Source organism: Petromyzon marinus, chromosome 28, assembly GCF_048934315.1.
Source record: "Petromyzon marinus isolate PM22_M1 ecotype Great Lakes invasive population chromosome 28, UKy_Petmar_22M1.pri1.0, whole genome shotgun sequence".
In the NCBI taxonomy this organism is placed as follows: Eukaryota; Metazoa; Chordata; class Hyperoartia; order Petromyzontiformes; family Petromyzontidae; genus Petromyzon; species Petromyzon marinus.
In genome coordinates, this window is record NC_133694.1 from 8,935,607 (window position 1) to 8,961,728 (window position 26,122).

Sequence of the window (26,122 nt, forward strand, 5' to 3'; positions counted from 1 at the left end):
AGCCTAAAGTTGTAAAATGCTTAACGTGTTGTGCTAAACCTTTATAAGAATGTAACATCCCCATCAGTGAACCTAGTAATGTGCCCTTCATAAAGTGTGAAACTAAAGCCAACAATGAGCAAAGCCTACTGCGGTTACTGGTGCAATATTATTTATTGGAAATCATTATCACGCTTACAAATTATGGCAATAGTACGTATCAGCAAAGAGGGATTCTGGCTTCAGGTAAGAGATGATAATTGCTGCGTCTGTACCTCCTCTCTACCACGCAACGATCACTCCCTCCCTCCCTCCTTCACTCCCTCCCTCACTCACTCACTCCCTCACTCACTCACTCCCTCACTCCCTCCCTCCCTCCTTCACTCCCTCCCTCCCTCCCTCACTCCCTCCCTCCTTCACTCCCTCCCTCCCTCCCTCACTCCCTCCCTCCTTCACTCCCTCCCTCCCTCCCTCACTCACTCACTCCCTCCCTCCCTCACTCCCTCCCTCACTCCCTCACTCCCTCAACTCCTTCCCTCAACTCCCTCACTCCCTCACTCCCTCCCTCACTCCCTCAACTCCTTCCCTCACTCCCTCACTCCCTCCCTCCCTCACTCACTCACTCCCTCCCTCCCTCCCTCAACTCCTTCCCTCAACTCCCTCCCTCACTCACTCACTCCCTCCCTCACTCCCTCACTCCCTCCCTTCCTCCCTCAACTCCCTCCCTCCCTCATTCCCTCACTCCCTCCCTCCCTCAACTCCTTCCCTCAACTCCCTCCCTCCCTCACTCCCTCAACTCCCTCAACTCCCTTCCCCCTCCCCCATCAATACCAAGGCCTTGATAGAGGCGAGGGTCTTGGGGGGGGGGGGGGTGGGGGGTGGGGGTCTTGTGTCAGGCCCGGGCCAATGCGATGCGATAACCACAGGGACGGCATGGGAAGGGAGCAATGGGGCAAGGCTCCGCCACCACCTCCTCGTCCATTAATCCCACTCGCTTTTGGCAGGCAATAAGAAGAAACGGCTCGCGTCTTGCGAACTTTCCTCTTTTTTTTCCCCCTTTTCTCTCCTGCCGCCGCCGCGTCAATGTTTTGACCAATTCCCAACTGTGGGGCGTCGTCATCGTCCGTGCGGAGTCCCCTCGAGCCAGGTCTCACGTTGTCGGCCGGCGTCCGTGTCACGGCGACTCACGCACGCACGCGCACGCGAGCACGCGCATACGCACGTCCAAACGCCTTGGCGGTGACGCGGGCTCGGCGCTGCACGGTATCTTTCCGTGTTCTCTCTTAACACAGCCCACGAGGCCGCATCCGTTTGGCTCGTGCGGATGAGTGGCAAGTGGGTTTTTCTCGGTGCCAAATTGAACGTAAATTTCTCCGAGAGAGGGGGGTGGGGGGGGGGGGGGGTCTTGATTCAATTCACGGCAGGGGTACATGGCGCCCGTGACTTTTCGCGGTTGTGCTGTGCGTCTCTCCGATGTGTTTTCGGGGTTGTACCGCGCATTTCTCGGCACGGTGAAGAAGCTCCCAAACGTCGGAGAGCCTTGGCAAAAATTGCATTTCTGGAGGAAAATTTAAGTACGCATCGGTGCAGTTGCCACGCTCACCACTTAAATTGTCAAACTCACTATGCATGTGAGAACCTGTGTGTATTGCGGAGCGGTAGTGTCGTGGTGAGCGCGCTTGGGCTACTGACCTGGCAACCTGGGTTCTATTCCCGCTCACAGCCACCAACACCAGCGACGATTATCTGAACCGGTCCTGGGCCTCCCCGAGGTTGATTCAGCCTCAAATTAGTACCTGGTGCAGTGTGTATAAACATAGCCACTGGGGAGACAAAGGCGGCCGGGCGTGCAGCTGGCCACCCAGCGTCTCGTGTGCCACCGTGCCGGCATTCATAGGTGCTTGCTAACAGCACTTGCCCCAACAGTCTGTTAAGGCTATACGGGGGATCTTTGAATTTTGTCTTTTATCTTGGGTGGGTGTCTGGGATATCAAACTTAGGATATCAAATTTTCAGGGGCCAGTGTTCTGTTCCCAGCAGGGCGTGCCATTAACCCACTGGGGTCTCACCACAGCCACGTCGAGCAGGAGACTTGAATGCCGGTCATGCTCGTGTGCAAATGAAAAATTGTCACCAGACGCTGCTGACGACTTGGCCCATTAAGCACGGTGGGTGAATTGCGAACAGATATTTTTGGAATCTTGTATTTGCCGGTAAAAATAACTCGAATCGCTGAGGTCAATTCTGCCCCAAGCAGGTGACCGCGGTAATAATTATTTGTGGCCAAACAAGGCATGAGCCATTGTTGTCAACGTACAGAAAACTTGATCTCACAGTGGATAGAAAATAGCTGATTAATATTTATAGTTCTCATCGGCTATTTGGATTTCATCACAATGGGGCACTTGGAAAGTTCACGTTGCTCGCACAAGAATACAAAGATCCCAGGTATAGCTGTGCTGTTATTGAGCACCTATTAAGCCCGGCACGGCACATGAGGGGGTGGGTGGCCAGCACCACGCGATGTTTTTACGCACCGCACCAGGTACTCATTTGAGGCTGAGTGGACCTCAGGGAGGCCCAGGACCGGTTGCAGATAATCGTTACTGGTGATAGCCGTGAGCGGGAATCGAACCCGGGTCATCGGGTTCGTATCGCAAAGCGTGAACCGCTACACACGTGAGTAGAAATGAACGCACAAATAAATGACACACGCGCACGGCTCTAAATCAGTGTGGGAAGCGCTTGGCAGGGCTAAGTACAAGGCTACCGAACATCATGACAGGGTCACCTCGCCACCTTTGTCCATTACAACTTAAACTCATGCTTAAACCACGTGGCCCTATGCATACAGTGGAGGGTATAAATATATTGAGAAATTGTCATTGTGCAAGTGTGGCATGTGCATATGCAGTACACGCGCTCCATCCAGAAGGAGGTTATCAGATATGTAACGATCAATGGATTTATCGATGAGAGTGGCAGGGCGGCACAGTGGCGGAATTTGTTAATGTTCGCTCGTAATGCAATTATGTGATGGATGGTTAATTATCAACCCACCGCGATACGAGTGACCCGAGTTCAATTCCAGGCCATGCGCACTCTTGCCTACTCGCATCGAACCGTATATTGCAGACCTTCTCTGGGCCGAATCGCCGCGATGTCGTGTGGACATCAGCATGCTTCTAGCCACACCAGCCCACGGTAGGCCAGGGCTGGTCGTCCTCGGTGCTCGCTGACGGCACAATTCTCCATAATTTGTAGTCCAAATGAGATGGGTTTTGTTTGTTTGTGCGTTAAACAAGACAATGACAAGGAACGCCCCCCCCCCCTCCCCCGTATAGCCTGAACAGACTGTTGGGGCAAGTGCTGTTAGCGAGGACCTATGAAGGCCGGGGCGGCACACGAGGGGGTGGGTGGCCAGCACCACCGCCCGGCCGCCTTTGTCTCCCAAGTGGCGATGTTTACACGCCGCACCTGATAGGTACATTTGACTGGTTCAGATTATCATCATTTGGTGTTGGCCATGAGCAGGAATCGAACTCGGGTCGCTGTGTTCGTAGCGCAGCGCTATAACCACTGCGCCACCTACACACGCACACAAATAAACGTCATGGAGTGCTGTTATAATGAAAAGCACACGTTCACAGTGCAACATGCATTATTGGAGCATATATCTTTGGCACGTATTTAAAATTCAGTGCAGTGTTTGAACGCAGAATAATTCGACCCAACACGGGCAATGCGAGCTATTTTAGGAGATAATTATTGCGGCGCAGCAGGGGGATGTCGTGCACATTGCCGGATTGCCCAGGCCACACTCCCGGGGCAGATTCTCTCTCCAACCGACAAGAGCAATGTTCTAGAAGGAGCGGATCTGTCTTACGACAAAAGAACAACAACGTAGACCTGTGGATCTGGGCATCCGTGCGCTCCCGCTATCCACCATTGGCACCTCGTTTCCTTCCAAGTCGTAATGTTTGATACGCTGATCTGACACGAATCACGCGTGTGTTTGGCAGAAGTCAGAAGTCTGAGGTGAGCTACTTAAGTTGTCCAAAATGTACACGTAAAGGCAATCGAATTTTCTCTGCGTTGAGCGAATCGCCGCCCATCCCCACGGAGCGTTGATGATTTGTCCTGATTCAGGGTCACGGTTAAATCCACGAAGTCCCGATGTTTTTTTTCTCCAAACAATACGCTGCATTGTCGTGTCTCCAGTGGCTGCAGGGGGTGACCTGAGCCCAAAAAAGAATCGAACAATATTAATTATTATTACGCGTAAGTATCGCGATCTTCGGTTTGCCACGTTCAAATCGACGAATCCCTGCTTCGATTTAACATACGAAAAAAATTTGAACTTTGCCAAACCCTCCGCGTCCGATGTCCACACCGCGCACGTTGTCAGCACGTCACAGCCGCACGATGGATACATCCCCATTGTATGTATGTGTGTTGAACTTCTTTCGCACCATACGTAGCCAACCGTGAGTGGGTGAGTGTATGTGTGTTGAACTTCTTTTGCACCATACGTAGCCAACCGTGAGTGGGTGAGTGAGTGTATGTTGAACTTCTTTTGCACCATACGTAGCCAGCCGTGAGTGGGTGGGTGTATGTATGTTGAACTTCTTTTGCACCATACGTAGCCAACCGTGAGTGGGTGGGTGAGTGTATGTTGGACTTCTTTTGCACCATACGTAGCCAACCGTGAGTGGGTGGGTGAGTGTATGTTGAACTTCTTTTGCACCATACGTAGCCAACCGTGAGTGGGTGAGTGTATGTGTGTTGAACTTCTTTTGCACCATACGTAGCCAACCGTGAGTGGGTGGGTGTATGTATGTTGAACTTCTTTTGCACCGTACGTAGCCAACCGTGAGTGGGTGAGTGTATGTATGTTCAACTTCTTTTGCACCATACGTAGCCAACCGTGAGTGGGTGAGTGTATGTATGTTGAACTTATTTTGCACCATATGTAGCCAACCGATAGTGGGTGAGTGTATGTATGTTGAACTTCTTTTGCACTGTACGTAGCCAACCGTGAGTGGGTGGGTGAGTGTATGTTGAACTTCTTTCGTACCGTACGTAGCCAACCGTGAGTGGGTGGGTGAGTGTATGTTGAACTTCTTTCGTACCGTACGTAGCCAACCGTGAGTGGGTCAGTGAGTGGGTGGGTGTGTGTATGTTGAACTTCTTTTGCACCGTACGTAGCCAACCGTGCCAATTGCGGGTGAGGGATTGCACTCCCCCGCCCACCCAATTCTCATCTTCGCATTGCGTTCCCGTCCTCGCGTTGTCCCGCACCGACTGCCGCACTCAACGGCCTGCCACGCCGTGCGTTGGGTCCGCTCGCAAGCCGCCCGCCTGCAGGGTTACCCCGCAGCATCGCAAGGTTGCCTTGCTCATACGGAACACGCAACGACTGCGTTCAAGCCTCGGCTTCCTGCAGAGGAGTCTTGCGCGGGCACTGCAGAGTAAATGTTGCGCCTTTGAGCAAAACGCGTGCGGCGTTCACAATGCGCACCTTCAAGCGCGGGACGAGGCAAAGTGTGGAAGTGGAGTTTGAAGGTTTGTGGCGGTGCCCCTCCTCTGTTATCTTCTCTGCTCCAGCCTGCAAGGCCACGTGCAAGAATCATTGCAGAAGGTGGGGAGGAAATTTGCCTCGTGTGGAAGGGCTTTAAAAAAAAAAAACCCCATCATCTCTGTTTATCACTAAATCCCATCTTGGCTCCCACCAAAGAATGTCAGCTCTAACTCCTCTTTCAGGCCCATCAATGCAGCTTTTCCAATCTGCTTTGTCCACCATCCATTGCGCCTCTGACTCATTATATTTAAGAACCGATGTTAGATCATTCCAATATGGGGATTTTCTTACAGCTCACTTCAAAACTTTGGCATTCCTCAACTTTAAGTAGAAATGCATTTTGTCATTTGGCATGCCTTTTCGTTTTCTGTCTCACACCGTTAAATACATGGCGCAATAAAATAGCAAAAGAGAAAAAAATAATTTGCGGCCGCCCGTCAAATCGACTGTCGAAGGAAAGCCTTCCCTCGCCATGTCGTTTGTGGCCGTTGTTTGACCATATTTCACCATGCCGGCCAGTGAAGGGCTGCCCTGGGGCGAGTTTCAACGACACTCGGTCACTCGCCGCTGATGCTGGCCGTGACCAGGAATCGAACTCGGCTGGCCGATGTTCATGGCTCGGTACGCTGACCACTGCGCCACCGGTCTCCCAGTACATGTTGTGCATTCACAATACGTAAATGTTTTTATTGTATAATGTGCAGTGTACTCATTAATGGTTATGCAAATCGTAATCTTCACTTTAAAATATTTAATTCAGTAATGCAGCATTCGTGCAGTGATGCAGCATTCAAATCAGAAGGTTTATCAACAGGTTTTGCAAATAATTCCTTGCTTCCTGGCCTTGCTCATATTTACCTCTGTAATCGCACCTAACCCCTAATCTGTCTTGCTCTCCCTGCCTCGGCAAACACTGCCTCCCCTCTTAACCTCCCATCAGTCTTCTATTATGGATGTTCCCTCTTTTTGGACATTCAGAATATATGTTTTTTTCGTTTGGGTTAGATCGCGTAAATATAAATGTGTCGTTCACCCACCACCACCCGACACAGCCAATTACTAAAGTTTGTCACGTAAACAAAACGCGCCAATTAGTTACTGCTTCAGCACACCGGTATGTTGGAGCGTAAACCCACAACATTTAAAAGTGTTGGACAGTTGTTTGCCTTTTGGACATACCGAGCCCCACCATCACAACGTGGAATTTCTATCACTGCCCCAGAGGCTGCCGTTGGAGATGAGCCGTGCCCAATTCACGGGAGTAATATCCCCTGTAAGGCATCTGTTGCTGCTCTTGTTATTTTGGTCCTCTTCATTAATTTCCTTGCGGCACGGTTGCAATGTTTTGACAATAGGAGTAAAAACAAGCCCTTGCCAAACCGAATGCTCAGCCGACTCTGTGGCTCAGCTTTGGTTGACTAAATAGTTCCACGCACACCTTAATGAGAATATCTCCATTGAAACGACCAGCGGTGAGCGTGAGGTCATGCTTGCTTATGAAAGACAAGCCCATCCTACGGGCACGCTGTGTTTCTCTTCTCTAAGCTAGCCGGGCGGTGGTGGGCTACGCACATGGCCTGTAACCCAGCTCTGTGGAGGCAGCGAGGGTTGGTGGATCACCACGCAGATATTGTGAAACTCCCTTTCCGTGGGCGTCGAGGAGATGTTGTACTCTGGTTCGCCAGGAAAAGGCGGTGCAGCAAGTGGACTTACCGCCATCTGTATTCATCTGTTGGAGGATAGATTGGGTGCCCCCTCAAGCATGTGGTGCGATTTCTCCGGGCGCTCCGGTTTCCCCCACTTATACGAAAGCTGAAAACATCTTTTAAAAAAAAAAACCCCGATGCAGCGGCAAGACCCTCCTGAAAAGGAGTCCCCTACGACTCAGCGTGGCTGACAGACAAGTGAACGATACATTATCATCATATTAAAAGCCTCACGCGATTCGCCATCATTGTCTCCCGCCCGTGATCTGTCCGCTGCTGAATGATGACCTCGCTGAGCCCGTCGCCATCACGGTCCTGCGACGCGGTAATCCTGCACGCGATGCGATTTCTTCACTCCACTTCTGCGGTGTGCGCTCCCTTCCCAGGGGCTTGTTCTCTCCTTTTTGCCCCCCCCGCGGGCCACCATCCCTTCTGACAACTGGTCCTGCCCAAAATTCACTTCAACGAAATTTTATTTTTTTCACTTCACCAGGTAAGGCCCCCACTGAGCTATGTGGCTCTTTTTCAGAAGTGACCGGTCTATCACAATTGATAGCTCAACGAAGTGGCTTGTCGTCACGTGGAAATTTAGAGCAGCAGCGAAATGCTCTGAACGCGTGATTCTACGTGTGGAGTGAAAAACCGGAGGGCCCGGAGAATAATCCACATGACCACGGGGAGAATATTCAAACGCCAAATATACAGCAGGGGGTCAGGGTCGGGATACAGCCCATCCACCTCCTGTATACCAGGCGAGGTAGTTAACATTTCGCCACCGTGGCGCCCCCGTTATGAACATTGTTTGTATGTTTACAATTATATTTTCACTTTTATTCCTCGTTTTCTGCTGAAGGTCATACTAATTGTCAACACCGTGGGTTTCCGGTTCGTTGTGGTCATCGTGGCCGGCTATGACAGAAAATTGCCGTGACTGGGAGCCGGACTGGCAGGAGGACAAATGAAGTGCCCCTCTACTGTATGTACATATCAATATATTAATGCCTTCAGAACTTTGCGACTGCGTATTGTGGCAGAGAGACGTGTTGACAACCTTGTCGCTGTTATGCCAACAAGTGTTGACAGCCCTTGCTGGCTATCATGCAGCCAGCGGAGGAGTTCCAGCGCCACTCTTGAGTGGCCCAGAGTTCACCTGCAGCCACGGCCTCTTGTGGATACGCGCAAACGATGAAAACAAGGCTGGATTCCTACGGACGCTTTCAGCAATACAATTTTCTCTTCCAGCATATGCTCGTTTTGACTTGATTACGCTTGGCAAAGGAGTGCCATTTGCACATTTCAATAAACCGTTTAAATGCCTCAAATGCTGTATTTAATAGTCTCGTTTTAATACATTTGTTTGTAGTGAGTTTAAATGTGTTTGAAAGGCGCGTAACACAATGTGGTTTTGTTCAAATTGCCTAAAGCTTTTCATTTCACCATCGCCTACTTATAGGAATTACCATATTTTACATCTGCTTGTGTGAACGGATTTTAAATCAATTCCCACCATTTCAATTGATCTCAACCAATTCCCCTTAAATATAATTGATCATTCTGATCTGAGATGTGTATGTATTGTACCCCCACCACCCATGTGTTCACCGGGTTAAATTGTTTTTTTACCTCTCCCCATACAAGTAAGACAGCCGTGGGAATTGTTTGGGATTAATTGTAACGCACAGCAAGGCATCGGCATTCAGTGGTGATTCCGATTCCACACCCCCCCCTCCCCCGTCGTCGCCCCCCCCCCCCCGGAAAAAGTGGCGTGCGTTAAAAGTTAGGCGCCAAACGACGATATATCTATTTCCCCCCCCCCCCAATCCCCAATCCATCGTCTCTCACGAGCACAATCATCACAGCTGGGCTTCAGTCAAGTCTTTCCGCAGCGCCGCAAAAATGTGCCCTCATCCCAGCTGGGTACGGCGGAGTACGCGGGAAACGGGTCTCGAAACGCGTGTGGGGTAAATCGTTGTATTTTGATGCTGCGTCGCTAGCTCGCTCGCTTGCGCTCTCTCTCTCTCTCGAATGCGGTATTTGTAGATGCCCCCCTCCTCGTTTTCTGCTGAAGTGATGGGAAGGCAATAGTCAGGTGGATGATTTGATGAAGCGGTGACGGTGCCCCCCTTCTCATACACAATGTAGCGGATTATAGCAAATTCGAGCAGAACTATCTGTGGGACACTTTTTGCCAATATCAAGATTATGAGGGGGGGGGTATGCTGTAGCGTTTGCATCGGCCTTGTAATGGTCGCCTTTTGGCGGCCATTGGTCTATAGGCAGTGGTGAGACCAAGCCGAGAAAGATAATGCCTCTGATGTAGGCCGCTCAGTTTCAAGGGCAATGCATACACTTTCAAAGCGTATTTGTTTGCATTTTTTTTACCACAAGTATATGTGGTTAATGCAGACTTGATGCCTTGCAATATGTGCATATTTGTTGTTTAAACATCTTAACACCTGTATTCATGTCAGAAGGGGTGAAGCCTTTTATATATACATAGAAAAGAATAACTTCTTTCTATGCCTCCGTATATAATTTGTGACTAAAACGCATTTTAGTTCCTCAGCCTGTCGGATTTCCAGACCAATGTTAGCAAGCAGAATTTGTTTGAACAAGCGAACTCTGAATCGGTTTTGGACCTTCTGGCGCTCATCAGTAAAGTCAGGCCTCACACCAGATGTCGTTGGCAGGAGCCAATGATTTGGGGCCCTGTTCAGTGCATAAAGCACACACATCGTATGTGTTGCAGATGAGCTTTAGGTCGATGGTTATGGTCGGAAGTTTATTTAAACGGCGTTAGTTTGCACACAAAAATAAATTGGCAAAAAAATAGTTGAGCGAAAGAAACCTCTTAGTAAAATGTATTTCTTCCCAAGTGACAGAATTAATGCCTCCATTCATGCAGAACACAACTTTAAATTATTTGTCCGTAATCGTGTTAACAAATTACAGTTGTGTGACAATGCAAATTCGTTTTTGAAATGGCAAACACTCTGTGGGAAAAGAGGAGGAGGAGGAGGGGGAAGGGAACAAACTCTGGCATTGTGGAACAAAGTTTCCTCAGCGTAATCAGGTAATTTGCATTGATACGTCCTAACCTAGACATATTTTGTTGGGTAATTAATTTTGGTTTGAGGGGAGTCAGCGATGCTTGCAGTCAGTACTGTGGAGTAGCGCCGTGACGTTGCTTGCGCGACAGGTAACAACGGGGCCCTGTCAACGTCAACGTGTGTTGGACTTGTTCCGCACCGTACACAGCCAGCCATGCTGATCGGAGGTGCGGGGAGAAGGAGGTGTATGTACGTTGAACATCTTCCGCACCGTACCGTGCTAACTATAGCCTTAACAGACCGTTGGGGCGAGTGCTGTTAGCGAGCAGCACCTGTGAAGGCCGGCACGGCACACGAAGGGGGTGGGTGGCAAGCACCACGCCTTCGTCTCCCCGATTGGCGATGCTTACCACACACCACAGCGCCGGGTACTCATTTGAGGCCGAGTCGGTAAGCCGCGAACATACATCGGGGGAACCGTCTTATTATTCCGCGCAATCAAGTGACGTGGGCCAGTTCCACGCATGGCCTGGCCACCTTTGTCTCCATCGACGCCTGGTGTTGATTCTCAGCCACCACCACCACCACCACCACGTACACACGTTTTGTTATGCCGAGTTAACCTTGGGGAAGACGTGCACGGCGTGCAGATGCCCCCCCCGCTCGCGCGCGGAATGCATTTTGCCGAAGCCGAATTGGGATTTCTGGGCAAGGAGACCCCACACAGTTGCAGGAGCTGTCTTGAATGAGCGCACGGAGCACAACGCTCGTGCACACGCGCTGGATTCTCGCGGCCGCTTTTGGTCTGTGACGATCCGTCGATCTATCGAGTGAAGAACCGCGGCGAACGCCACGCGTCCTTGCGACGCGCGGAAGTGAGACAAATTCCACGGTGAATGGGGATCGCATGAGTCACTCTTGAGAGCTTATTACAAAAAGCTGTTACCTTCATTGTGTCTCTTAATTCGCCACGTTGACCTTCGGTAGGTCTTTTTAAATCAAAGGATGTGCTTTGCAAAGCAAGGCTAATTTACCGGGTTACCTTTTTGGCTACCTGCACGTCTCATACACTCGACTGAGGAGACAAGGAATCGGTTTTCGATTTGGTTTTTTTTTTGCTCGCCTCTTTTGGCAACTGGGGCGTTTAAGCAAAGCCATTTGGTCGTTTTTCTCACGCGCAGCCGGAGCATCGGATGGGCAGGGGACAAATTTCCCCGTCGCATCACCGCTTGCAACGTTCCGCAGAGCCGCATGTATGGTTATCGAGCTCGGAAAGATGATGGGCCAAGTTGATGTTTGGTTTGAATTTGCGATCTTCCCGTTGTAAGTTGGGTGCTTCTACTCGTATTATTAAGGCATTATTTACGTATTTATTATCCACTGACTTGTTTACCATTTTCTCTCTTTTGCACCCCTGTCGTTGTGTTTTTGTGTATTGTTTTGCTGTTGTAACTTGCTGACCCGGCCCATACTGTGGACATCTGTCACAATAGAGCTTCGTAGCTCATCGGATTTCTCCTCCAAGGCTGAATAAAGATTCTCGATTCTGACGGCTCAGCTGAATGTCCCGCATGCCGAGTGCGGGCAGTAAATCACCACGGTAAGGAGTCGGTGTAGGGAATATATTTCTCTCAATAAAACTGCCATGACCATGAGCCCATTCGACAAACCACAACATTTAAATATCCAGTGTGTATATCTAAATACATGTGCATAGGAATGGCGGGGTTAAGTGTGAGTGCTCTCTCACCTTCTCCGAGATGTGTGGCTAGTGTCGAGGATTCAACAAAATTAATCCTCATCAGCAACACATTTTCAAGCTGCACCTTTACCTGTTTTATGGGGGGAAAAAAATGCGAAGACATTTTTTTTTAGACGGGCAGAATTAAAATAAATGTTACATGCCCTTAGTACCCTGCGCTATGTTTCTTAAAACTCCATCAGCCACAATGTTCCAAAACAAATCGAGCAAAAAAAAGTTATTTTCCCTTTCTCTATCTCGTCCCGATCGGAAATGTTCCGGCTGCTCCCGGCACAGAAGGTGACTTATGTCGTCACGTTTCGTGGAAAATGCAACGTGCAGTGCCCAGCAGACTGCTAAAAACAAAGAGGCACTGTGCTTTATAATATTTTGCACGTAAAATGGCGGAGGCGAACGATTGAGTATTAAACATTAAACTCATCCCGCGTCTCCGTAAGTCGCGGCGGACGACGCCGAAGTAATCCATCGCGCGTCGCCTTGATTAGGAGCGGATAAAATAAAGTATCTTTATTGCAAAAATGTGATTGTAAGAGCGGGCTGAAACAGACAGATAGATCATGTGTGCGAGGCTACTGTATTTATCGTCGGACCGTGTATTTTATTTTCCCCTGCTTAAAAATGTAACGATTCCAGGTTTTGCGAACGATGATGTCTTGAGGTGATTCTTTTATGTACTAATTGATGCGTTGGTGGAGATCTTTCAAGGAGCGTTGATTTTCCTTGCACCAAACAATTGCTTTGTTTTATTATTTAACGGGGCGGCCTTTATGTGCATTTTTATTTTTGTTGCTTCAGACGGTGGTATTTATCGCTTACAGATATATATATCACGGTGCTTAATTGGCTGCTGCGTTTTAAAATTTAATATTCGTTGCGTGCGGATCTCCTGGTGCGATGGTTTGGCTTTGTCTCCTTTGGCTTCGTGTACACGTGTGTGTGTGTGTGGCCAACGAGTTTATGTTTCGACAGCTCAGGTTCCCACTGCTGGTTCGCAGACAAAGCTCCTCTTTTTTAATCTGCAAAAGAAGGGCCATTTTTTTTTGGCTGTTGCTACGCCTGTATCAGAATCCCTAATTAAAACCTCCCCTGTAGTCGTGAGGTGGCCGTGTGACTCAGAGGTCAGGGTGCTGAGCCAGCACTGCCGAGATTTTGCATTGGAATCCAAGCAGCGGGCCTCTGATTAAACTGGATTTTCAAGTGCGAGTGAGTTAATGGTTTCGGCTCAGTCACCAATGACTACACGCAACACACAATAACAAATAAACCCTATCACTTTCAATTTGCACTGCAAAATTTCAGCTCTCATTAAAAAAATAATCCGTAAAACTGTCACGTGATGAACTTTACTTTTAGCGCCAGGGTGGGTCAGAAAAGTGCTGCTCCCTTAATGAGGTCACTTGAAGAGGCCTCGGAGGCAGCTCTGTGGCTTCCGCTTCTGTGGACCGTTCTCTAATATTGAGGGGTGTTGCACTGCTCTGAGATATCTGAATGGATTTTCCGCCTCAATGGACGCCGCCGATATTACAGTTGGGATAACAGTAGGGGATATGACACGCAAAAAAAAACCCCATTGATTAGTAATTATTGTGAACTCTACCAGATTTGCATTGAGAGTCAATTCAACGGATGGCCAGATATAGCTCGTGAACACGTAACAGCCACACACCACGTTGCGTACGTGCGCAAACACGTTGCCATTGAGGAGAGCCCTTCCACCTGCATCGCCTTCACACAACTTTTAGGGGCGACCGTTATCGTCGTGCGGATGCGTAAAAGAACATAGTGCACGTGGTGGGTCCTCCAAAGTTAATCCAAACCACCCCCCCCACCCCGCTCATAATGTGGAGTCTCTGCCACTATTCAGTGGCTGCTTGCCCACGGACGTCGCTGCTCGCTCTGGCGGAGCTGAGACCGCCTCCAAGCCCATTGAGCCGTCCCCAACTTCTGAGACTGGTAAAACGAGCCAAAAACACGCGTCAGACCCCTCCATAATTCACATGCTCACAGCTTACACCTTCCGTGATTATGGATTTTCCAAGTGTTTACGCTCATTATGGATTGTACGGGCGAGCATCTTCTTTCGGCAAAAGCCGCGCTGGGCGAATGTGAAACCCTACCGCGTGTCACAAAGGCCCCGCTCTCGCCCCTCCGGGGCCGGTTCGCGTTTCCATCATCCCCTCCCAACTGGCTTGTCTTGATGCCTCGGCGGTGTGGGGGAGTGTGAAGGACCACGACCACCTTGAATGCACAATCGGAATGAGGATATTTATTTAGAAATGGAGGAATCCGATGAGCTGTGAGGCTCTTCTTTTTTTTTTTTTACAAATATCCAGTCGGGGCGGGTAAGAACGTTACAACAACAAACGGTACAAAAACAGGATAGGAGTGCAAAGTACGAGCGAGGTAATCAAATCACCCAAACGCATACAAATACAACACTCAAACCATCCCCATCCTACCAAACAAAGCCCACTGAGATATTTTTCTTTTCAAAACGTAACCGGGCCACAAATGATAGCTCAACAAAGTGGCCCATCATTTGTGCTTTTTTAGCAGCAAAATAATCTAGCCACAGTTCATGTTTATAAATATAGAGGGAAAAACCGAACAACCTTGAGAAAAAAACAAACATGCAAACTCCAAATATCGAGGCGTCAATGTCGGGATCGAACCCATGACCTGCATACGAGGCGAAGGAGTTAACATCTTACCACGGCAGTGCCCAAATATACTGTGGGATGAAGGCGTTGGGTTGTTTGACCGTAGTTCACCTTTCTGGTCATTGCGGGTTGGTGGAGGCGGAGAGACCAGCAGGAGCAGTTCATATCTCACTCGCTGGCATTAACCGTGGCTGGGAATCAGAATCAGGGTTTTGTATTCAAACTGGATGAATCTCATGAGCTCCGAATGTCTTTTTCACAGGTGTTCAGTAGGTTATTTAACTCGGGTCACCCGGGTTTTATAGCACAATGCGCGGAGAGCACTTTAGGGGACCGGTTTACACTGGGGCTGCGCCGAGGCTGTGTTGATGACGATGGTGGCTTACGGCGGCGGCGGCGGCCTTGGCAACTCGTCAAAGAGTGACCGCCCCCACTCGGGAGCATTGCCCTGCGCCGCTTGCAGGCGAAACGCACAGTGCCTTGATTGCAGTGACAGCGGTCGAGCTGCGACTTGAAGTGTGCGTCGGGCTGGATGGCTATCCGGCAAAACTTGGATCGCAGCGTCTTTGCAGGGACTCTAGTTTTTGGGAAGCCGTGGGTTTAAGTTGGTGTTTTTTGTTGTTGTATGTGTAGTGGGTTCGACTGAGACGTACTCTTCAACTTGGAGGCAGCGTGTTTTATTCTTGGACACGACAGGACAACTTAACACAATGACCTAGGGTGGTGATCACCCTGGCTAACTACGTAACAACTGCTCACGTGGGTCGGGGCTAACGGCATACTGCCCGGACCACGTGCTCGAAGACGCGCGAACCGTAGAACGTAGACGAATGGTTTCCTCCCCGGGATGGACAGCCAAGAGCCCTCTCGGGGTTCGGCTTATATTCTCTCCGGCGTGGCTGGCTCCACCACTGGCCACGCCTCCCTTCCAGAACCTTCACGAAGAACCTCGGTTCCATCACGTGACTCTCACAGCCCCCTCCTCGGGGGCCCCTCTGTTGCCTTAACTGGTCACGTGTCCACCCGGGTCAACTCGACTGTCATGGCCTTACCTGACCCGCTAGGGCCGGTACTGTCCTTACAGCCTGGTGACATCCCTTGATGTCATTACCCGCATGCCGTGCCCGCCCTAGGGCCGGTACTGCATCCACAACATGGTGACATCTATTAAGTCACTGCATATGTATTTAAATATAAGCGGGACAATGAAATCATTATAAAGTAGTTATTTTATTGTTACTATTTAATACCAGAGATTTTAAGTTTTGATTTAAAGCTTTCGTGACTGCAGGGATTCATATTCTTGGTTGTTTTGGTAAAGTCACGTAGAAAGGAAACAATAGAATAATAAAAATATAAAACATTAAAATTCTCACGAATTTTACGAATTTTAATGTCATGTGAGTAGGCTCACATGACATTGACTTCTCCAAGACAGAGGTTCTCTGCAAGCCATCTGGCTACCATGAGAGATTCGTTCATGAGGCTATCCACATATACAAACACAGAGACAATTTCAACCGGGAAGATGGATTCTGGCTTAGCAATCATGGGAAGGATTTGATAAACCATTTCGGGTCTTAATTGATTGTTCACGCTTATGGTGGCTTTCAGACCGCATCCATTATTTTCGTCTCCCCCCTCCTATTTTCCAAACATAGATGGACTCGTCCATCTGAATAACTGCCAAATCGCTCTCCGTGGTGCTTACTAAAAAAAAAAACGCCACTTCTTTCAAATTTTCTTGCTGTGGTTTTCACACCTGATGATGATTGCTTGTGTTGCAGTCGAAACGTCGTGAGAATTTTTATTTTTAAATTTTATTATTTATTGTTTCCCTTCTACGTGACTTTACCAAAAGAACCAAGAATACCAGAGATTTGATTTATTTTATATGCGGGGCTCTTGCCAACCCAGCAGGTTTTGTTAACGAGCCTAACTTTGAGATCGAGAAGGTCAAAACCAGTCTGGAGCTTGAGTAAAGAGATTATGTTGGATAATATTAATCTAAACTAAGCTAAATTATGAGACCTCCTTTGCCAGTAACAATATATAGTAATAGGTTTTTACCCTTTTAGCTGGCACAAAAAAACTGACACCTTTATAAAAGGGATCATGTTTGCAATAACCACAACACAAGCAGTCAAAAATGCAAACAAAAAGAAACAACTCTGATAATGATATGCACTGTCCTTGAATTTGATTGGTCCACACCCGAGACGGCTTTTCTTATAGCCTAGTCTCCACTGGTGTTGGACCAGATGACACCATAAGGCGTACAACTCAATGTATAAAGGTGTCAGTTTTTTGTGCCAGCTGAAAGGGTAAAAACCTATTACTATATCTTGTTACTGGCAAAGGAGGTCTCATAATGTAAAGGCTATTTTATTATACCTTACCAGGTAAGGCCTTACTGAGCTGTATAGATATTTTTCAGACGCGACTTGGCCACAAATGATTGCTCATCGAAGTGACTTATCATGTGCAAATTTATAGCAGCCAAATATTCTTAACGCATGATGGGGGAAAAACCGGAGGACCCGGAGAAAAATCCACACGACCACGGGGAAACATGCAAACTTGAAATATACAGACGTCATGGTTGGGATTAAACCCACGACCTCCTGTATACCAGGTGAAGTAGTTAATATCTTGCCACCGTGGTGCCCAATCAGCCAATGATGAAGCAATATTTTATTTGTACGTGAAGACAGAAAATGGAGGTCTGTTACCTTTATTTTTGCACAGGAAGCGGGGTCTTATTAAAAGGGTTCTGAATTTTATAGATAGACAGTGGTTTTATATTCTCTCTACAGCATATAAGATTACTGTAGAAAATTATTTGACCTGTTCTGTGGAAATCATATCACGTAAAACTGAAATAACGATAATAATTGTAATTTTATACTTTTTTTCTTTCCAAGATGTGGGCAATTGTTAAGGTATTTTTAGAGTTACTATACAAGCATTTATCACTTAATATTTTACCACTCATGGGAGCATTTTTACCATTAAAAAGCGTAAATATAAGTGTGAAAATTATTTTGTTTAAAAGGATTAATTAATATTCTATCTAAATAAATGAAAAAAAGATTTATAATTTGTCGTAGATTTTTGTAATTCCTCATTTAAGTAAAATCCAATACATGATGTTGGCTCTATAATAAGCTATTAATATATTATTGCATTGTTATTAATGTATGAGCACATTAATGCTTTGTTAATATATGTAATCAGAACCCTTAATTAACTTGCTTTCAAGAATACATTCCCACTTAAAATGATTTGTATCCATTCTTAAGCAAAAAAAAGTGTAATGCATTGATCTTCGAGTCATGAATTTTGACACATGCATTAATGGATAAACATTTGCAACCAAAGAGAGGGTCAATTATGAAAACTGTAGTGCGCAAAGTGAGGGTAACGCATCTGAAACGATTAGGGCAATGGTTCTGAACCTGGGGTGTGAGATGCGGCCAGATTTTTTCAGAAGGTAAATCATCGAAACACAAATTAAGCACCGGCAACGTTAAGTTCCACTTACTTTGTTTCATCAACCTCCCCCCCCCCTATGCAGTTATTACCATTATACATCTGTAACGATTGACAACCAAAGGGGTGCAAAGGAACTGCAGTAAATGTTAAGAACCACTGGATTAGGGTGTTACAAACGTTGACGCTGGAAAAATAACGGTGCCTTTTAATTATCCAGCAAAGCATCGCTGAGTCTCAATATTGCTTTTCAGGAGGATCCTGCATTTCTTATTTTCAAATATCCATAGAAAACCCACATGAGAGGGGCAAAACACTCGAAGTTCCACACAGATGGATGCAAGATTCTACTCTATGTATCGTCATCTGCTTGTCACCTTCCAGTCCCAGCGGGTTTACAAGATTCAAAAATCTCTGTTATAATTACATTTTTATATAGTTTCCAAACAAATAAATTGTATTTTACAGGGTTATCTTTTTTACACAGAGCAAGTGTCATTGTCATCCCGTTTAAAGATGCGAGGTCTTCGAGCAATTGATCACATGTTTCTCCGTCTTCTTTGATGCTGTGGATCTTTTCATATAATTCTATTCACCTTGAAAAGTTGGACGTGAGTAATATAACTTTTGAGACAAGTTCTTGCAAAAGATGAACGAGGCTAAACATTCTCTTGAGAGTTTTAACGAATGACAACCCAATGTTACGAACACGTGAATGCATACACCAGCAACCACAATGCTAAACAAAGCATTCATATAGCCCATTTCAGGGCCAAGAACTCACAAATAAGTAGTTCCGTATGCAAGTGGTGATGGGTAGGAGATGATCGAAAAGCAATGTGGCTTTAACCTTATCAGATATATATTTGAGAAAGATACGAATCCTCGGTAAATATCTTTAGTGGCAGAGAGAGAGAGGAGATTACAAAATACAAATTGATACAAGATTTAGCGGAGCCAGTAAGTTCACATTATGTTGCGTGTGAGTTGTGGTTCCGAAATGGAGCCGGTGTTTCCTGCGGTCGCTTTCATAATCGCGGGAATAGCAGGATAGAAGAGATGCCGTGCCTTTAAGGCCATGAAGAGTTCTTCGGGAGTTAACGAATTGCAATTTCACATCTGTGAGAAGTAATATGTCAATCGTATCGCATTTGTGCGCGTGCGTGATTACGTGCAGTGCGCACGTGTTTAAAATGACACCCATTGTAAAAAAAATGCTTCACTCGAGTTCAAATTGTGCACGCCAACTCCTGGCGAAGCACGTACGAAGTTGTAATGTTGGCCAGGTTGATTGCCCTATTCCCTGCCGAACGATTTACTTATTGTGAACCTTTAAAACTCTGCAAGCAATGCAATCCATATTTTCAATTGCTTTTTTTGCTTGCGCGAACCGTTCGGTGCTCCTCACTTCAACGTCCTGAATTTGCCTTTTCAATCGCCCACGCAGGTCCAACTAAGGATGTATTTTTTTCCTGCCTGGTAACTAAAAAGAAAGGGCGCACCATCTGCTTACACGCGGACATAAAAGATCCCGCGACACTCGGCGTTACCGGGAAGACCATTGCTTTTGCCGGTATCATTGCTACATTAAGCGCACGCAAAAGAAAGTGTAACGTTCCTCTCTGAGGCAAACGGCTTTTAACGTTGCCAAGGGCCATGCAGTCTGCTTATTTGGAGTTTGCAAGCTCTCCCCGCGGTCGAGTGGATTTCTCTCCGGGTCCTCCGGTTTTTCCCTCCGCGTTTAGAAACGTGCATTTAGAGTACTTTATCTGCTGTAAATTTGCGCGTGACGATAAGCCACTCCGTTGAGCTATCATTTGTGGCCTGGTCGCTCCTGAATAGAGAGATATAGCTCAGTCGGGTCTTACCTGGTAAAGTAAAACAAAAATGTTCTTAGTTTGCATGGAGCCATCGTCGCAGGCCTGCAAGTCGCTTCGCTTGGGCCACTGCACCTCAGATTGGCACAGTTGGCTACGTTGTTATTCTGTCTCTCACTGTTCAAATAAAGAAGTTCAACTCACGTTCATAAATACAGCGGAGGGAGCTCTACGGAGTTCCCACTAGAAGGTATTTGGCCCGTTGCTTCCATGCTTGCCAGATGTCTCGGAAGAGTCGGGAGTTACCCACCCCTAACCTCGGCACACGACGTCTGCTGTTCAGGGGATGAGGGAGAGGTCCGGGGTGAGGAGAGGGGGCGGCTTAAACTCGCACCGCTGTTTGAACTGCCACGCCGGGAGATGGAACCGGCGACCTCTCTGGGTTCCAAGTTCCAGTTGGCTACCCATTAGGGCACGGCGCTGTACTGCACTGCACCTAAGCATGAGAGTGGTAAACCAGTTGCTGTGTTTTTTTTTACAGAATTGTCTCCGTCAAGTTGTGGTATTAGAATGCCCCGAGTTTGCATGCAAATCGCATTATCTCTGATCAGAAGAAAGCACTGTGAGAGAACACACATTCAAATTGAATCCTACACTTTGGAATGTGACATTCAAGTACATCCGTTCCTGCATATCTGTGCCTTAATTTGCGCGTTTACCTCTGAGGAATGTCTGTGCGCGCTTGCGTGACGAGTACAAATTATTTTCTTTTGCGCGTTTGCTTTGCTGAGTCTGAACATGCAATTTTTCGTTTCTGAAGCTACGCATCTGTGCTTGTGTGTGTGTGTTCGTGCAACGGTGTTAGCACGCTGCGCTACGAATTCAGCCACACGAGTTCGACTCCTGCTCACGGCCGACACCAGTGATGATTATCTGAACCGGTCCCGGGCCTCCCCTAGGTCGACTCAGCCTCAAATTGTTACCTCGTGCGATGTGTGAACATCGCCACTGGGGAGACAAAGGCGGCCGGGCGTGTTGCTGGCCAACCATCCCCTCGTGTGCCATGCCGGCCTTAATAGGTGTTTGCTAACAGCACTTGCCCCAACAGTCTGTTAAGGCTGTGCGGGCGATCTTTGCCTTTGTGTGTGCACGTGTTTGCTTTTACCTGCCTGTCAAGTTTTAAGTTTATTTTGTTTAACTCTGTGAGAGTGACCTGGGTCACCCCGCTGCCCCAAACCAAGTGGGGACCCCGCGTAGGGTGGCGGAGTGAGGCGCCTTCCCACCTTTAAGATTCCAAATTCCCGGCACGGACCACGAGCAGAGAATTGCTTGCTTCGAGGGGGTCCCTGAGAAACGGCTCCCGCCAGCTGCCCTCTACCCCCTTGCCCTCTGCCCACGATCGCTCGCTTTCATTTGTATACCGAGGACGGTTGCAGCTTTGGCTTAGCCTCCTTAATCAAAAATGATACAGCAGAGTCAATTCGACCAAGAGGGAAAGGCAAACACGGGAGGAGGGCCACGCAAACCATATGTTCTCTTTCCTCTTCTGTTGCTCTGCCTTCTATACTGTAGCTTTTCCTTCGGTTGGAGGATGTTGGAGGGGGGAGGACAATGAAGAGAACCTGCTTTGGGCAACACGGTGGTGAGATGTTAACTGCCTTGCCTGCTACCCAGGAGGTCGTGTGTTAGATCCCGACACGGGCATCTGTATGTTTTGAGTTTGCGTGTCTCTCTCTCTCTCCCCCGTGGTCGCGTGGATTTTTCTCCGGGTCCTCCGTTTTTTTGCTCTACATTTTTCCTCCACATTTCGAATTAACGTCGTGCGGTTTCGAGTATTCGGCTGCTGTACACTTCCACGTGACGATAAGCCGCTTGGTTGAGCTATCGCCTGTGACCAGGTCACTTCTGAAAAGAGCTGTAACGCTCAGTGGGCCTTACCTGGTAAAATAAACAATGGCCTCCATTTTACAGTTTAAATTGTCACGCCGGGAGATGGAATTGAGCCGGCGACCTCTGGAGCGCTGTCCGTCCAGTGCGTCGAACAACTCTGCACACAGCGGGGCCTCTGCTGTCACGAGGCGGTGGTCGTCGAATTAAAGCCGCGCTTTAGGAGCGGAGGAACTTTTCGCAAAGGATTAAAACTGGGCGTAGTGGCACACACCGGTGCACAGCGTCGCCGCAGCACAGACGGGCGCAGCTGCTTTTATTCGACTCGGTGGTGGAGTTCGTTACGAAGCGTGCACTGAAGTTCACCTCCTCGAAGGGGGGGGAACGGTTTGCCATTTTGGCTCGAATGGCGGTCCCTAAGGGGAGGGAGGCTTTAGTATGTGAGACCGGCACCCCACGCCGTACAATCAAATAAACTTTCGATTTAAAGCTTTCGTGACTGCAACGATTCATCTTCTTTGGTTCTTTCGGTAAAGTCACGTAGAATGAGAATAAAATAATAAATATTATTGTGTTATTTTATTTTATCAATGTATTATTTTATTCTCATTCTACGTGACTTTACCGAAAGAACCAAAGAAGATGAATCAAATAAACATCAAGGCGACTTGGGCGTGGAGGCGTCGATTGTTCTCGACGAGCAACTTCGTATTTACGAGATGCTCGTTTCATTTTATTTGTGTGGCGTGACGGCGCATAGTTGCAATTGGCCGTGCAAATTTAAAATATATATTTTTTTTACGTGCAACGCTAGCTGCCTTGCGCCTTCACAGCTACGCTCCCCAACGCAATGTTGAGCTGACTCCGAGTCTGGCTTAATTCCCACTGGACGTGTCCATAAAACTGCCCATCGTTCCTCAACATTCAAGCGGTGAGCGGAGAGTGAGGTCAGGCTGGCCGTTTGTACGTGTGCATGAATGTTGAACTTATTTTGTGCTGTACGTAGCCAACCGTGCATTCATATTCACTTGGTAAGTACACAAAGTACTGTGGTGAAAAGTTCTTGCTGAGTTTGTAAGGCAGGGCCGATGTGGAATTGCATTGTTTCCCCGATGATCTTTACAATCTTGGGGTGTGCTTAGATGCTGGTCATATTGAATGAACTTGGCGATTGTTTCCAGATTTGAAAGCGTGCCTGCGTTAGCCTACAAATTGAACTCCTTTTTTTGGTGGGCACCTGAAAATGAAAGGTATTTTCTCTGGATTATCTGGTCTCTACAGTGAGGGAAAAAAATATTTGATCCCCTGCTGATTTTGTACGTTTGCCCACTGACAAATAAATGATCAGTCTATAATTGTAATGGTAGGTTTATTTGAACAGTGAGAGACAGAATAACAACAACAAAAATCCAGAAAAACGCATGTCAAAAATGTTATAAATTGATTGGCATTTTAATGAGGGAAATAAGTATTTGACCCCTCTGCAAAACATGACTTAGTACTTGGTGGCAAAACCCTTGTTGGCAATCACAGAGGTCAGACGTTTCTTGTAGTTGGCCACCAGGTTTGCACACATCTCAGGAGGGATTTTGTCCCACTCCTCTTTGCAGATCTTCTCCAAGTCATTAAGGTTTCGAGGCTGACGTTTGGCAACTCGAACCTTCAGCTCCCTCCACAGATTTTCTATGGGATTAAGGTCTGGAGACTGACTAGGCCACTCCAGGACCTTAATGTGCTTCTTCTTGAGCCACTCCTTTGTTGCCTTAGCCGTGTGTTTTTGGTCATTGTCATGCTGGAATACCCATCCACTACCCATTTTCAATGCCCTGGCTGAGGGAAGGCAGTTTTCACCCAAGATTTGACGGTACATGGCCCCGTCCATCGTCCCTTTGATGCGGTGAAGTTCTCCTGTCCCCTTAGCAGAAAAACACCCCCAAAGCATAATGTTTCCACCTCCATGTTTGACGGTGGGGATGGTGTTCTTGGGGTCATAGGCAGCATTCCTCCTCCTCCAAACACGGCGAGTTGAGTTGATGCCAAAGAGCTCCATTTTGGTTTCATCTGACCACAACACTTTCACCCAGTTGTCCTCTGAATCATTCACATGTTCATTGGAAAACTTCAGACGGGCATGTATATGTGCTTTCTTGAGCAGGGGGACCTTGTGGGCGCTGCAGGATTTCAGTCCTTCACGGCATGGTGTGTTACCAATTGTTTTCTTGGTGACTATGGTCCCAGCTGCCTTGAGATCATTAACAAGATCCTCCCGTGTAGTTCTGGGCTGATTCCTCACCGTTCTCGTGATCATTACAATTGCACGAGGTGAGATCTTGCATAGAGCCCCAGGCCGAGGGAGATTGACAGTTCTTTTGTGTTTCTTCCATTTGCGAATAATCGCACCAACTGTTGTCACCTTCTCACCAAGCTGTTTGGCAATGGTCTTGTAGCCCATTCCAGCCTTGTGTAGGTCTACAATCTTGTCCCTGACATCCTTGGAGAGCTCTTTGGTCTTGGCCATGGTGGAGCGTTTGGAATCTGGTTGATTGCTTCTGTGGACAGGTGTCTTTTATACAGGTAACAAGCTGAGATTAGGAGCACTCCCTTTAAGAGTGTGCTCCTAATCTCAGCTCGTTACCTGTATAAAAGACACCTGGGAGCCAGAAATCTTTCTGATTGAGAGGGGGTCAAATACTTATTTCCCTCATTAAAATGTAAATCAATTTATAACATTTTTGACATGCGTTTTTCTGGATTCTTTTGTTGTTATTCTCTCTCACTGTTCAAATAAACGTACCATTCAAATTATAGACTGATCATTTCTTTGTCAGCGGGAAAACGTACAAAATCAGCAGGGGATCAAATATTTTTTTACCTCACTGTATAATAGGAATGTGGAAATGGCTCCCCCATTGCGTTCGGACCACCAGTGGAAGTTGATGCCTGCCCAATGCTTGTTTGAGTATGGATATCCTTTGCCTGTTAGTCTTCTTGAAGCCCTTCTTTAAGCCGCACTGACCATCTTCGTCAAGTACAGCCAAACAACCGCCCACGACTGACACGGTGTGGAGTGGCCTTCATTCAGCAGTCGATCGACGTACATTCCACATTATTATTACAAACCTACTTCAGGCTGCACAATGGGTACTCATCATTCAGCATCTTGGAGGTGGGGTTGGTTGATCACGAGGTGATAGAGTCACTGCGTGTGAGAGTAGGATGCCTGCAGGAGACAGTACAGCAAGTTGTATTGTAGCTGATCTATTTGTATGAGTAAAAAAATAAATAGGTAGTGAATATGCCCTCGTGTATTTCTTCCCGTATCTGTCGCAACAGCAACACAGCCTTCTGGGAGTTATTATTATTATTTTTTCAGCAGCGACAAGAAAATCTGGATCAGTTTAAACATTCAATGTCTCATTGTAACATTCAGAATCAGGTTCGCTTTAACCAATGCTGGTGAACTGCCCGATGTATAGCGGCAAGGACAGGTTTCAACATTCAGTGTCTCATCAGCAGCGGAGTCAGGCTTTCGTAAACCAATGCCGTTGAACTGCCATATGCTTTCGGCAAGGATCATTTTTGTTAGGTATGGGTCCTCATCCAAAGCAACACAATTTAATACATAACACAAAGCATAGATAGATATGGGAAGGGAGAGGTTATTGTCTGCTTATTTATTGTATTCGTTATATTCTCTACACGGACGCCCATGATTATTCTCTATTTGTATGATGTTTGAGCGTTCTTCCCTAATAATATAATCGTTGGTTTCCACTGGGCACTTTTCCCACCAATCTTAATATTCAGTGGAAAAAGAATTGGCCAAACACCCCAAAGCTGGGACCCTCTTGAAAAGGCATTGAAACTCAATGAGACTGCCCTCTGCATATAACAAATTATTACATACATTACTCTTCAGACAAAATCAGTTTTGAGACATACAAATATGGCCAGACCACAATTTTTAAATGAATCCTCCCATCCTTTAAAAATGTAACATTTAAAAAAAAATGAATATTCAGTTTCGTTGTCTTAATTTGTATTGACCGCTCAATATACTCGCTCACCGTGTATACTGACCTTGTGAACTTGTGCTTGTAGTATTCCTGCCCATTGTTTAGGACTGTTTGTCACAGCGCACGCTTTACCCACCCAACATGGCGTGGACGATACAATCAATATCTTCTG

At 47.3% G+C, this 26,122-nt stretch overlaps 1 protein-coding gene across 11 annotated transcripts in view; it reads left to right on the forward strand.

The window, feature by feature from the left end:
- Window positions 1–26,122, forward strand: part of LOC116946800 (calmodulin-binding transcription activator 1-like) — a 640,058-nt gene that overhangs the window by 107,836 nt on the left and 506,100 nt on the right. The gene's annotated exons all lie outside the window — the stretch shown is intronic.